Source organism: Panulirus ornatus, chromosome 2, assembly GCF_036320965.1.
Source record: "Panulirus ornatus isolate Po-2019 chromosome 2, ASM3632096v1, whole genome shotgun sequence".
NCBI lineage: Eukaryota > Metazoa > Arthropoda > Malacostraca > Decapoda > Palinuridae > Panulirus > Panulirus ornatus.
Genome location: NC_092225.1, coordinates 32,168,664 through 32,180,696, shown reverse-complemented (window position 1 = coordinate 32,180,696; position 12,033 = coordinate 32,168,664). Strand labels below are relative to the sequence as shown.

The following is a 12,033-nucleotide window of genomic DNA, read 5'->3' as shown; positions in this document are numbered from 1 at the left end:
ATAAACACAGGAGGCGACGAGGCAGGACTGGCATAGCTCACCTGCACAGTTCACACTGCTAGTTGACATGGCAACTCTGACCTGCCTATTATGAACGATAGTGGCGGAAATGTGTACTGCCTCATTTATGTAACCTCATTTGCTTTTCAAATCTTTCCCTATTTAATTAGAAACCGACTAACTCGTCGTAATGAATAGGTGAAGGATTTCTCTAATGTAAAACATACTAACATATTGTTCTCTCGTCAACACGCAGTGAAAATATGGAGGAAAATGAAAGAATATTTGGTCAGGAGTGTCTTTATTAATCATGTACAGTCAGTCGCTCTGGCTTTCAAAAGTCAGAGACTCGACTATGTATGGCGTGGTCTTTATATATGTTAACGATCTTGAACCTCTTGCGATAGAAAAGCATCTATTGTTACGTTTCCGTGAATACTACTGACCAGGTAAGAATGTCACATCTTATATTTTGTTTCTCAAAGTTATGAAGGCAGTTCATGATAAGGCTGACCAATAATAGTTTCTTCTTATTAAAACATTTGATCTGTGTCTCTAACACCAAGGAACAAACTTTGCTGCAGTCTGTAGAGATAATGTACTGATATATACTGTGTGTAGTGATGATGTACGTGGGAGAGATGCCAGTGTAATGATGATGTACGTGGGAGAGATGCCAGTGTAGAAAAGGTGTAGTGTCGGTCTGGGTGTAGGTGAAGTGTAGTGCGGTTGGGTAATATGTACAGTTAATATGAGGAATGGAAGTGGACTCTGGAGTTAGGGGTCTCAGAGGTTAGGGAATGGGCGGGTCAGTGAAGTTGTAGCACAATAACTGAATGATGGATGTGCGAGTGGCTGTAGGAACCCACAGCAGGGGTACCGGGAACTGTGGGTGGTATGGGGGAGTGAGATGTGGGCAGCAGGCAAGATGAACGGGAGGTCTAGCCAGGGTGTGGCGCTGACTGTGGTAGAACTGACTACACTGGTGATGTCCACAAGACTAGCTGAAGAACTGTAGGGTCAGGTGTAGGATCAGGTGTAAGGGAGGGTGTAAGGTAGGGTGTAAGGGAACTTGTGTAACAAGCTTTCATGTTAAGTTTCAGCGTAAGAATCTCTGTGTTCGACGCACGACACACAGTATGACGCACGACACACAGTATGACGCACCACACATAGTATGAGGCACGACACAGTACGACGCACAGTATACTGTGGTATATAATGATAAACTTATGCTATGATGTGAGGTTGTGCGTTGTGTACTGTATCCTGCCTGACCTAACTGCTGGGGAGAAGAAGCACAACAACATTGCCACAACATCTGTGTGTGTCCGTTGAAAGCAACTGAAGGGGGCAGGGAGGAGGTCTGAAAAACCTCCCCTCCTGTATGACCAAATTTTATAAAGATGTGGTTAACAGAAGATACAGTGAAGGACAATATGCCCTTGAAGGGTTGATATATATATATATATATATATAATATGTATTTAGTGTTTATGTGGAGAACACAACGTCATAACCTGTATCTCTAAACCCGTTAAAAACTTGGCTTTATTTCTGGTTATATTTGCTGCGTGTGTGGCTGGCGTGATTACAAGTGTCATATATACGCAGCGGTGGGAGGGTAAGCTGTACAGATACTTGTCCATGACGAAGGAGAAAGAGAGAGATAAGAGACATCTTCATCACATGAAGAATTATACTGATAATGTTTATTGATGATAGTTCATGTAGGAATTGAAATATATTCATTACTGCTTTACTGCAGTCAACCTGCAGCAAAGTTTATTCCAGTATCTCTGCTGAGGTAAGATGGAAGTCCGTCTGCTGAGTTAGGTCAACATGATGTGAGGGAACATTTGTGAGTCATTAATGACATGTACATAAATGTGACCACATTCCTATCCTCCCGCCGTGTGTGGACGAGGTACATCAACCATTCCTTCTATACATCTTGGAGCAGAAAGTTTCTTGTCGCAAACACTCGATCTGTTCACACACACTAAACCTGACCCACTGCAGACCTGGCTAGGCTGCCTCCATTATGCACCAGCAACACAGGGTGAGCTACCCACCTGCTCACTGGAGGAGGTTTGTGTATCATGAAGTGTAGCAACGGTCTGGGATATGTGTAGATGTAGGTGTCTGTGGTGGGACAGCTGTGGATGATGATCATAATAAGAGGATGGTGAGTGATGAGTCTGATCAAGTAAATAGAGATGATAACGGATGTGTGATGTCTCCATGGTTGTTTAATTTGTTTATGGATGGGGTTGTAAGGGAGGTAAATGCAAGAGTCCTGGAAAGAGGGGCAAGTATGAAGTCTGTTGGGGATGAGAGAGCTTGGGAAGTGAGTCAGTTGTTGTTCGCTGATGATACAGCGCTGGTGGCTGATTCATGTGAGAAACTGCAGAAGCTGGTGACTGAGTTTGGTAAAGTGTGTGGAAGAAGAAAGTTGAGAGTAAATGTGAATAAGAGCAAGGTTATTAGGTACAGTAGGGGTGAGGGTCAAGTCAATTGGGAGGTGAGTTTGAATGGAGAAAAACTGGAGGAAGTGAAGTGTTTTAGATATCTGGGAGTGGATCTGTCAGCGGATGGAACCATGGAAGCGGAAGTGGATCATAGGGTGGGGGAGGGGGCGAAAATTTTGGGAGCCTTGAAAAATGTGTGGAAGTCGAGAACATTATCTCGGAAAGCAAAAATGGGTATGTTTGAGGGAATAGTGGTTCCAACAATGTTGTATGGTTGCGAGGCGTGGGCTATGGATAGAGATGTGCGCAGGAGGATGGATGTGCTGGAAATGAGATGTTTGAGGACAATGTGTGGTGTGAGGTGGTTTGATCGAGTAAGTAACGTAAGGGTAAGAGAGATGTGTGGAAATAAAAAGAGCGTGGTTGAGAGAGCAGAAGAGGGTGTTTTGAAATGGTTTGGGCACATGGAGAGAATGAGTGAGGAGAGATTGACCAAGAGGATATATGTGTCGGAGGTGGAGGGAACGAGGAGAAGAGGGAGACCAAATTGGAGGTGGAAAGATGGAGTGAAAAGGATTTTGTGTGATCGGGGCCTGAACATGCAGGAGGGTGAAAGGAGGGCAAGAAATAGAGTGAATTGGAGTCATGTGGTATACAGGGGTTGACGTGCTGTCAGTGGATTGAAGCAAGGCATGTGAAGCGTCTGGGGTAAACCATGGAAGGCTGTGTAGGTATGTATATTTGCGTGTGTGGACGTGTGTATGTACATGTGTATGGGGGGGGGGGGGGGCCATTTCTTTCGTCTGTTTCCTTGCGCTACCTCGCAAACGCGGGAGACAGCGACAAAGTATAAAAAAAAAAAAAAAAAAAAAAAACGGATGTAGTTACGAATATGTAAATGTAAAGGAAATGTTAGCTGCACGTACTAGACAATGATGAGGGAGGACGAGCACACACACGCACACACACACACACACACGTTGGTGTCAATGTTTGGACGAGCACAGACAACGGGTGAGACTAGTTAGCGAGACGTGTGGTATGTTGACGAAACGATCCAGCAAGTACAATTCTTTCTGGGACCAGTCAGTCAGCAGGAGACGTGGTCAGGTTCAGTGGTGAGTGGGAGGCGGACGGTGGTCAGGTCCTGACAGAAATGGTCAGACGTCTGCAGGTGTTGGACGGTACACTTGGTGAAGCTCGAGGAGAGGACGAGACAGACGGTGTGGCTCAGGATTGTCGTGGTGGACCAAGTGATGACCACATACATGATAGAGACGGTCAGGGGAGACGCTCATGATGCACTGGTCTCTCATGTAAGACAGACGTAGCTCCTCATCTGACACAACACTGGAGGCAGGAGGTGCCACAGTGGCCTGGATAACGCCGGCCTTCCTATTTGTTTGCCTCAGTGTGCAGGGATGAGTGTGTCCCGGGTGTGTGGTTGATGGCTGGGCAACACGCCAGCCAGAGCCCAGGTCACGGTAGACCGGCCTGGGTGAGGCTGTGGCTACCTTAAGCTGTGGTTGACGTAGGCTGTGGTAATCTTAAGCTGTGGTTGACTGAGACTGTGGTTACCTTAAGCTGTGGTTGACGTAGGCTGTGTTTACCTTAAGCTGTGGTTGATATAGGCTGTGGTTGAAGCTGAGGTTTGGTTAGATGGGTAACGTATGGAAAGGTTAAGTTAGACCTGCTCACATTAACCTGGTACATAAGCTTTGGAAAAGATTAATTGGACTGATATCAACTTATATTTTCAATATCTTATCATTTTCTTATTAAAGCCAAGAAGTAAGATGATAACCTGGCGTGAGGTAAGAACCAGTAGAGCAGGAGTGGAGAGATGTTGTGGCGCTCACCACAGCAGCGCTCAGGTCCTACTGGTGTGTGCCGAGGCCCGTCTTGCACAGAAACATTGGCTGAACTCGGGATTTTCACAACAAAAATGAATTGTTTAACTCTTGTAACGTTCACAACCCTGATACTACAACACTCCCAACCCTGATACTACAACACTCCCAACCCTGATACTACAACACTCCCAACCCTGATACTACAACACTCCCAACCCTGATACTACAACACTCCCAACCCTGATACTACAACACTCACAACCCTGATACTACAACACTCACAACCCTGATACTACAACACTCACAACCCTGATATGAAAAGGAGACCATGATATGGCACCAGAATATGACGTAAACATGTAACAGATGGTTCATTGTAGCATTGCACTGATGGTCGCTCATAATGACGTGGATGTACTGTTTAACGTAATGTGAAATTGAAATAGAAATAGTGAAATATTGGATGAGTAAAGATTGATTGTGTATAACACACACACACACACATACACACACACACACACACACACACACACACACACACACACACACACACATGCTTATCGAGTGATAATAACCTCAATTAAAATGCTATACGTTGATGTTGAAATAGTTATGTAGATAGAATTACAATATAACAATTGTTTCTGTTATAATTATTTTATGATATTTGCAAGCATATGGGCGCCCACACTGAGCCACACTTTGAAAAATTCCATCGACATTCAGTCCATTTCAGGTTATATCGTCCGTGAGCAGATACAGACCTGCAGGAGAGGTTGCAATGTAGCAACAATTACAAAAGAAAAGGAAAACGAATTCATGACGTAAAATAATTTTGGTTTCTGTCTATCAAAACCTGAGGAAAGTTTGTGCCGTCAGACCTTCCGTGTCACCAGGTCCACTGGTCCTGCTACCATCATCATGACGCCATTCCTGTACACCTTCTCCAACAGATCTTTGTTCTGCTGTTGTCTGTCTGGACGTACAGTGACCAGGGCTGTGACACACACTCTAGTCTTGGTCTAGTTCACTCTGAGGATACTTTACTAAACATCTCATCATCCAGATACTTTAAATCATTTTGATATTTGTCAACAGATTGTTTATCTCCTGTATAGGTTTCGTAGCTACAACCCGGCTACACGTCACACACACACACACGACTCCGCCATATTCCTGGTGAGGTCGTGCTTGTCTCATCCTCATTACTTTGCACTTTAGTTGGAATGAGTTTCATCAGTCGTGCATCAGACTAACTTTGGAATTGTCCTGAGTCCTGTTCCCAGTGAGGGCCCTCCTCCTCCTCCTCCTCACGCTCACCTTCGTGACCTGCAACCTGCTCAGGTGAGCGTCCGGTGCCCAGCAAGTCGTCATCATAGAATAATAATGGTCCCAAGACCCGACCCTGCGGGGCCGTACTAGTGCTGGTCGTCCACTTGATTATGTTGTCGATTTCTTGTGTCCAGGACACAGTCAGGTGTGCGGTACACAATGGATGACCGCATTACTGAACTGAGCTGCCGGGTTCCTACAGGAGTGTCTGATGATGGCCGAGTTGACTACATCTTACTCAAGTCTCGTCCTAGTGATGAGAGATCATGAAGAAGCTACGTGTTGCCGGCCTCATGGCTCCACCTGGTGATGAGGAATCATGAGGGAGTCGCTGGGATGGCTATCGATCCTGCGTCCCAGGAGTGTCAGAGGAGCCAAGCTCCGGTGTCTGTGGCCCTGGGGAGCTACCATCTGGTACCTGTGGTCCTGAGGGGCCAGCATCTGGTGTCTGTGGCCCTGGGGAGGTAGCACTTGGTACCTGTGGTCCTCTGGAGCCACCATGTCGCGCCTGTACCCACGAAGTCACCTCACCCTGACCAGCAACAGTCTCTGGCATCATCTAGGAAGGTGGCGGCGTTACCCGAGCGCTGCGACCTTCTCCAGACCATCAATGACCCTCTCAGCACACCATCCATGACCCTCTCAGCACACCATGCATGACCCTCTCAGCACACCATGCATGACCCTCTCAGCACACCATGCATGACCCTCTCAGCACACCATGCATGACCCTCTCAGCACACCAACCATGACCCTCTCAGCACACCATGCATGACCCTCTCAGCACACCATCCATGACCCTCTCAGCACACCATGCATGACCCTCTCAGCACACCATGCATGACCCTCTCAGCACACCATGCATGACCCTCTCAGCACACCAACCATGACCCTCTCAGCACACCATGCATGACCCTCTCAGCACACCATGCATGACCCTCTCAGCACACCATGCATGACCCTCTCAGCACACCATCCATGACCCTCTCAGCACACCATCCATGACCCTCTCAGCACACCAACCATGACCCTCTCAGCACACCAACCATGACCCTCTCAGCACACCAACCATGACCCTCTCAGCACATCAACCATGACCCTCTCAGCACATCAACCATGACCCTCTCAGCACACCATCCATGACCCTCTCAGCACACCAACCATGACCCTCTCAGCACACCAACCATGACCCTCTCAGCACACCATGCATGACCCTCTCAGCACACCATCCATGACCCTCTCAGCACACCATCCATGACCCTCTCAGCACACCAACCATGACCCTCTCAGCACACCAACCATGACCCTCTCAGCACACCAACCATGACCCTCTCAGCACATCAACCATGACCCTCTCAGGACACCATCCATGACCCTCTCAGCACACCATCCATGACCCTCTCAGCACACCAACCATGACCCTCTCAGCACATCAACCATGACCCTCTCAGCACACCATCCATGACCCTCTCAGCACACCAACCATGACCCTCTCAGCACACCAACCATGACCCTCTCAGCACACCATGCATGACCCTCTCAGCACACCATCCATGACCCTCTCAGCACACCATCCATGACCCTCTCAGCACACCATCCATGACCCTCTCAGCACACCATCATGACCCTCTCAGCACACATCCATGACCCTCTCAAGACACCATCCATGACCCTCTCAGCACACAACCCATTACCCTCTCAGCACACCAACCATGACCCTCTCAAGCACACAACCATGACCCTCTCAGCACATCCAACCATGACCCTCTCAGGACACCAATCCATGACCCTCTCAGCACACCATCCATGACCCTCTCAGCACACCATCCATGACCCTCTCAGCACACCAACCATGACCCTCTCAGCACACCAACCATGACCCTCTCAGCACACCAACCATGACCCTCTCAGCACATCAACCATGACCCTCTCAGGACACCATCCATGACCCTCTCAGCACATCAACCATGACCCTCTCAGCACACCAACCATGACCCTCTCAGCACACTCAACCATGACCCTCTCAGGCTACCATCCATGACCCTCTCAGCACACTCAACCCATGACCCTCTCAGCACACCATCCATGACCCTCTCAGCACCATCAACCATGACCTCTCAGCACACCAACCATGACCCTCTCAGCACATCAACCATGACCCTCTCAGGACACCATCCATGACGCTCTCAGCACATCAACCATGACCCTCTCAGGACACCATCCATGACCCTCTCAGCACATCAACCATGACCCTCTCAGCACACCAACCATGACCCTCTCAGCACATCAACCATGACCCTCTCAGCACATCATCCATGACCCTCTCAGCACATCAACCATGACCCTCTCAGCACATCAACCATGACCCTCTCAGGACACCATCCATGACCCTCTCAGCACACCAACCATGACCCTCTCAGCACATCAACCATGACCCTCTCAGCACACCAACCATGACCCTCTCAGCACACCATGCATGACCCTCTCAGCACATCAACCATGACCCTCTCAGCACACCATCCATGACCCTCTCAGCACACCATGCATGACCCTCTCAGCACATCAACCATGACCCTCTCAGCACATCAACCATGACCCTCTCAGCACACCATCCATGACCCTCTCAGCACACCATGCATGACCCTCTCAGCACATCAACCATGACCCTCTCAGCACACCATCCATGACCCTCTCAGCACACCAACCATGACCCTCTCAGCACATCAACCATGACCCTCTCAGCACATCAACCATGACCCTCTCAGCACACCAACCATGACCCTCTCAGCACACCATGCATGACCCTCTCAGCACATCAACCATGACCCTCTCAGCACATCAACCATGACCCTCTCAGCACATCAACCATGACCCTCTCAGGACACCATCCATGACCCTCTCAGCACACCATCCATGACCCTCTCAGCACACCAACCATGACCCTCTCAGCACATCAACCATGACCCTCTCAGCACACCAACCATGACCCTCTCAGCACACCATGCATGACCCTCTCAGCACATCAACCATGACCCTCTCAGCACACCATCCATGACCCTCTCAGCACACCATGCATGACCCTCTCAGCACATCAACCATGACCCTCTCAGCACATCAACCATGACCCTCTCAGCACACCATCCATGACCCTCTCAGCACACCACCATCCATGCCACTTCGATGTTCCTCAACCGTTGGCAAGTCTGTCTGTGTCATTGTCTCGAAGATCGGCTGAGTTATGAGGACCTCTGGTGACGGGTTCCTCAACCTCTGGTTCTTGTGGTCTTGTCTCCCTGCTGCCATGATGCTTGACCCGCCAGCCCAGCGGATAAGACGAGAGACACAGCAAGATTGAACTCGTGTATCTCTTGTGTACGACAACATGACCTCTGTGTACGACGACGTAGTCCCTTGTGTACGACACCTAACCTCTGTGTGTGACGACTTAGTACCTTATGTACGGCTTAACCCTTCATTCATTGGACTTAAATGGTCAAGTCGTCGTCCTCAATGACATGAGACAAATATGTCATATTCCTGTACATGACCCGTACATGATCTTGTCGGTCTTAATGTTGACTGTAAGAAAAACCCCAAACACGATGGTTGGTTGGCAGACCAAGTGACTTCATGTTTGTAAGATATATTTGACTATGATAACCTGAGGAAGGTTCATCTCAATGATGAATTATATTAGCACGAGAACAAGGGAGATGCTGGACTGTTCATAAAACAACTGGTTATTACTGAAGGGTAGAGGATGGTAGAGATGGGGGTCAGGACGAAGGAGCGAGACTCCCTCCTCCTCCTCCTGCGTGGGTGGGTGAGGCAGGGGATAATGTTGTACACATACAACACTTGTCAACACATGCTTGACCCTGCTGGGGCTACTCACAAGAATATAAGTAGCGACAACTGAAGTTTAATGTGACTAGATCAAATTAATATTTACATGTCAGACAAGATGTTAGACTGGAAATGACGTCATGATTGAGAGAACGAGACATGTGTGACCTAGTGATCAATACAGCTGGAGGTGTGTTGATGATCCCTACATCTGGTGGACAGGTCATCATGATGGTAGCTTGTCTGACCTGGGCACACACACACACACACACACACACACACACACACACACACACACACACACAGAGCCACCGTCACCAGCGCCCGCCCGCCCGCCCGCCCGACGCTCGCCGGCGCACCGCGTCCGCTTGGCCTGCCGCTGGTGTTCACTGTTCACTTCTCTTGCCGCTGGTGTTCACTGTTCTCCTGCCGCTGGTGTTCACTGTTCTCCTGCCGCTGGTGTTCACTGTTCACTGTTCTCCTGCCGCTGGTGTTCACTGTTCACTGTTCTCCTGCCGCTGGTGTTCTGTGTTCACTGTTCTGTGGTTATCACTGGTTTTCGTGTTCATTCCTCAGTGTTCAGATAAAAAAGTTGTTCATTGTTCACTATTCATTCATAGTATTTTCTCTGTTCAGTTTCTTTAATAAATTTGTTATTGTAGCTTCACTTGTTAGGTACAAACCATGTCAGTTTAATAGTTCACTGTTCTACCTGAGAACTGATCATTATTCACTCAATATGAACAAAGAACAGCCTACAATGTTCACTGTTCTTGCTTATGTAACTGAAATAATTTTTCATTGCAAAAGATACTCATACATTTTCACTGCTGTTGATTTAGAAGTTGGTGGTGAGTGTTATGCTGTACAACATGTTCATCTTCAAGATGAACATTCTACAGCCTGATCTTTTTCTTTCTTCTTCATTCTGTTATGAACAAGAATCAAAATTCGTAATATAATGTTCATGAATAACAAAATTGATGCCTGAATTTCATTTGTTCATCGTTCACATCCTGAATGAGGGTTCAATATTCTCCGTTTTCAAATGATTATTATAATAGTTCAGGTGTTTACAATGAAGAGTTTGTGTTTACTGTTTGCTTACGGGGGCTGGTGTTCTGTTATGTTCATTAATACAAGTGTCCATCAGTGTTCAATAACTGAGTCCCCCTGTGTTTACGTCCTGTATGTAAGTATGTATGTATGTATGTATGTATGTATGTATGTAGTGTGTGGGACGCCCCAGCACTGACACACCCCATTTGTCTTACTGTGGTCTGTACAGTCTGTACATATTTTCAACCTTGGCTCCACTGTATTTGATAAACCATTAATTTATATCATTATTGTTATTATTATTATTATTATTATCATTATTATTATTTTGTTCTTATTACTTCAGTGTTCTCTCTCGTGTATTCAGTATAATCGGTTGTACCTTACATCTGTATAACAATTAACTCAAAATTTCCCCAATTTACTTATATATATATATATATATATATATATATATATATATATATATATGTGTGTGTGTGTGTGTATATATCCCCTTCTGTGGGTTTGAGAATGGAACCCGGGCCACCGAGAATGGCGGGCGAGCAGGTCTGCTGGAGACAGTTTAGGTCCCGGGTTCGATCCTCGTGTGTGCAGAGGTGATGTTCTTCAGACTGATCATGTGTGAACAACAACAATAACAACAACAACAAAACATGTTCTAGTTATAGAGGCATTACAGAGAGCGTGGCGCTGCCGTGCCTCGACCTGCTGGTATGCCTGGGGTCGTGTGAAGGGTCCTGACCCCACCTGGGCCACATGACGAGGCCACAGGACCCAGGGCTCCAGCCTCAGCTGGGGAGAGAGACAACATCGGTGAGCCAGGTTAGGCCACACCGCCTGCCATGCTGGGTGGCCCAGGAGAGGCCACATGCTAGGATGGATCATTATGATCCTGACTTGTGGTGACCCAGTATGTTGGCAGAGGAACAATGATGATGAACATGACAACCAGTTAAGATGTCAACATGGAAGACCTCCTCAGTGTGTGTGTGCTCCCTCCTCCTACCCTCATAGCCTTTGGCGCCGCCAAACGGGATTTAAATTAAAACTTCAATTTCTCTCATTATTTTTGGATGCTGCAATGCCACTCTATCGGCCTTTGGCACCCCCTGAGGACAGGACGTCCAGTGGATCATCAGTGGTTGATCGTAAGGACAGGACGTCCAGTGGATCATCAGTGGTTGATCGTCGAAGACTTTGGAGCCAGGTCGTCCTCGAGACTGTCCTCCTCCCGGCCACTGATGATGATACACCTTCGTCGAGGGTGACTCCTCAATCACGGTGAAGCCACTTGACGATGCACGTCCAGCCCACGAACATCACACACACACACACACACACACACACACACACACACACACACACTATGGTAGCTGGTGAGAAAGCCATGTGATATATAAATCAGACATTGTTGTTGTTGTTGTTGTAAGTCTTCGCCACTTATTCGTCACATGTTATGATTGTTCTTA

General features: G+C 47.6%; 1 protein-coding gene across 4 annotated transcripts in view; it reads left to right on the top strand.

The window, feature by feature from the left end:
* Positions 1–12,033, top strand: part of LOC139755977 (lachesin-like) — a 244,332-nt gene that overhangs the window by 109,274 nt on the left and 123,025 nt on the right. The gene's annotated exons all lie outside the window — the stretch shown is intronic.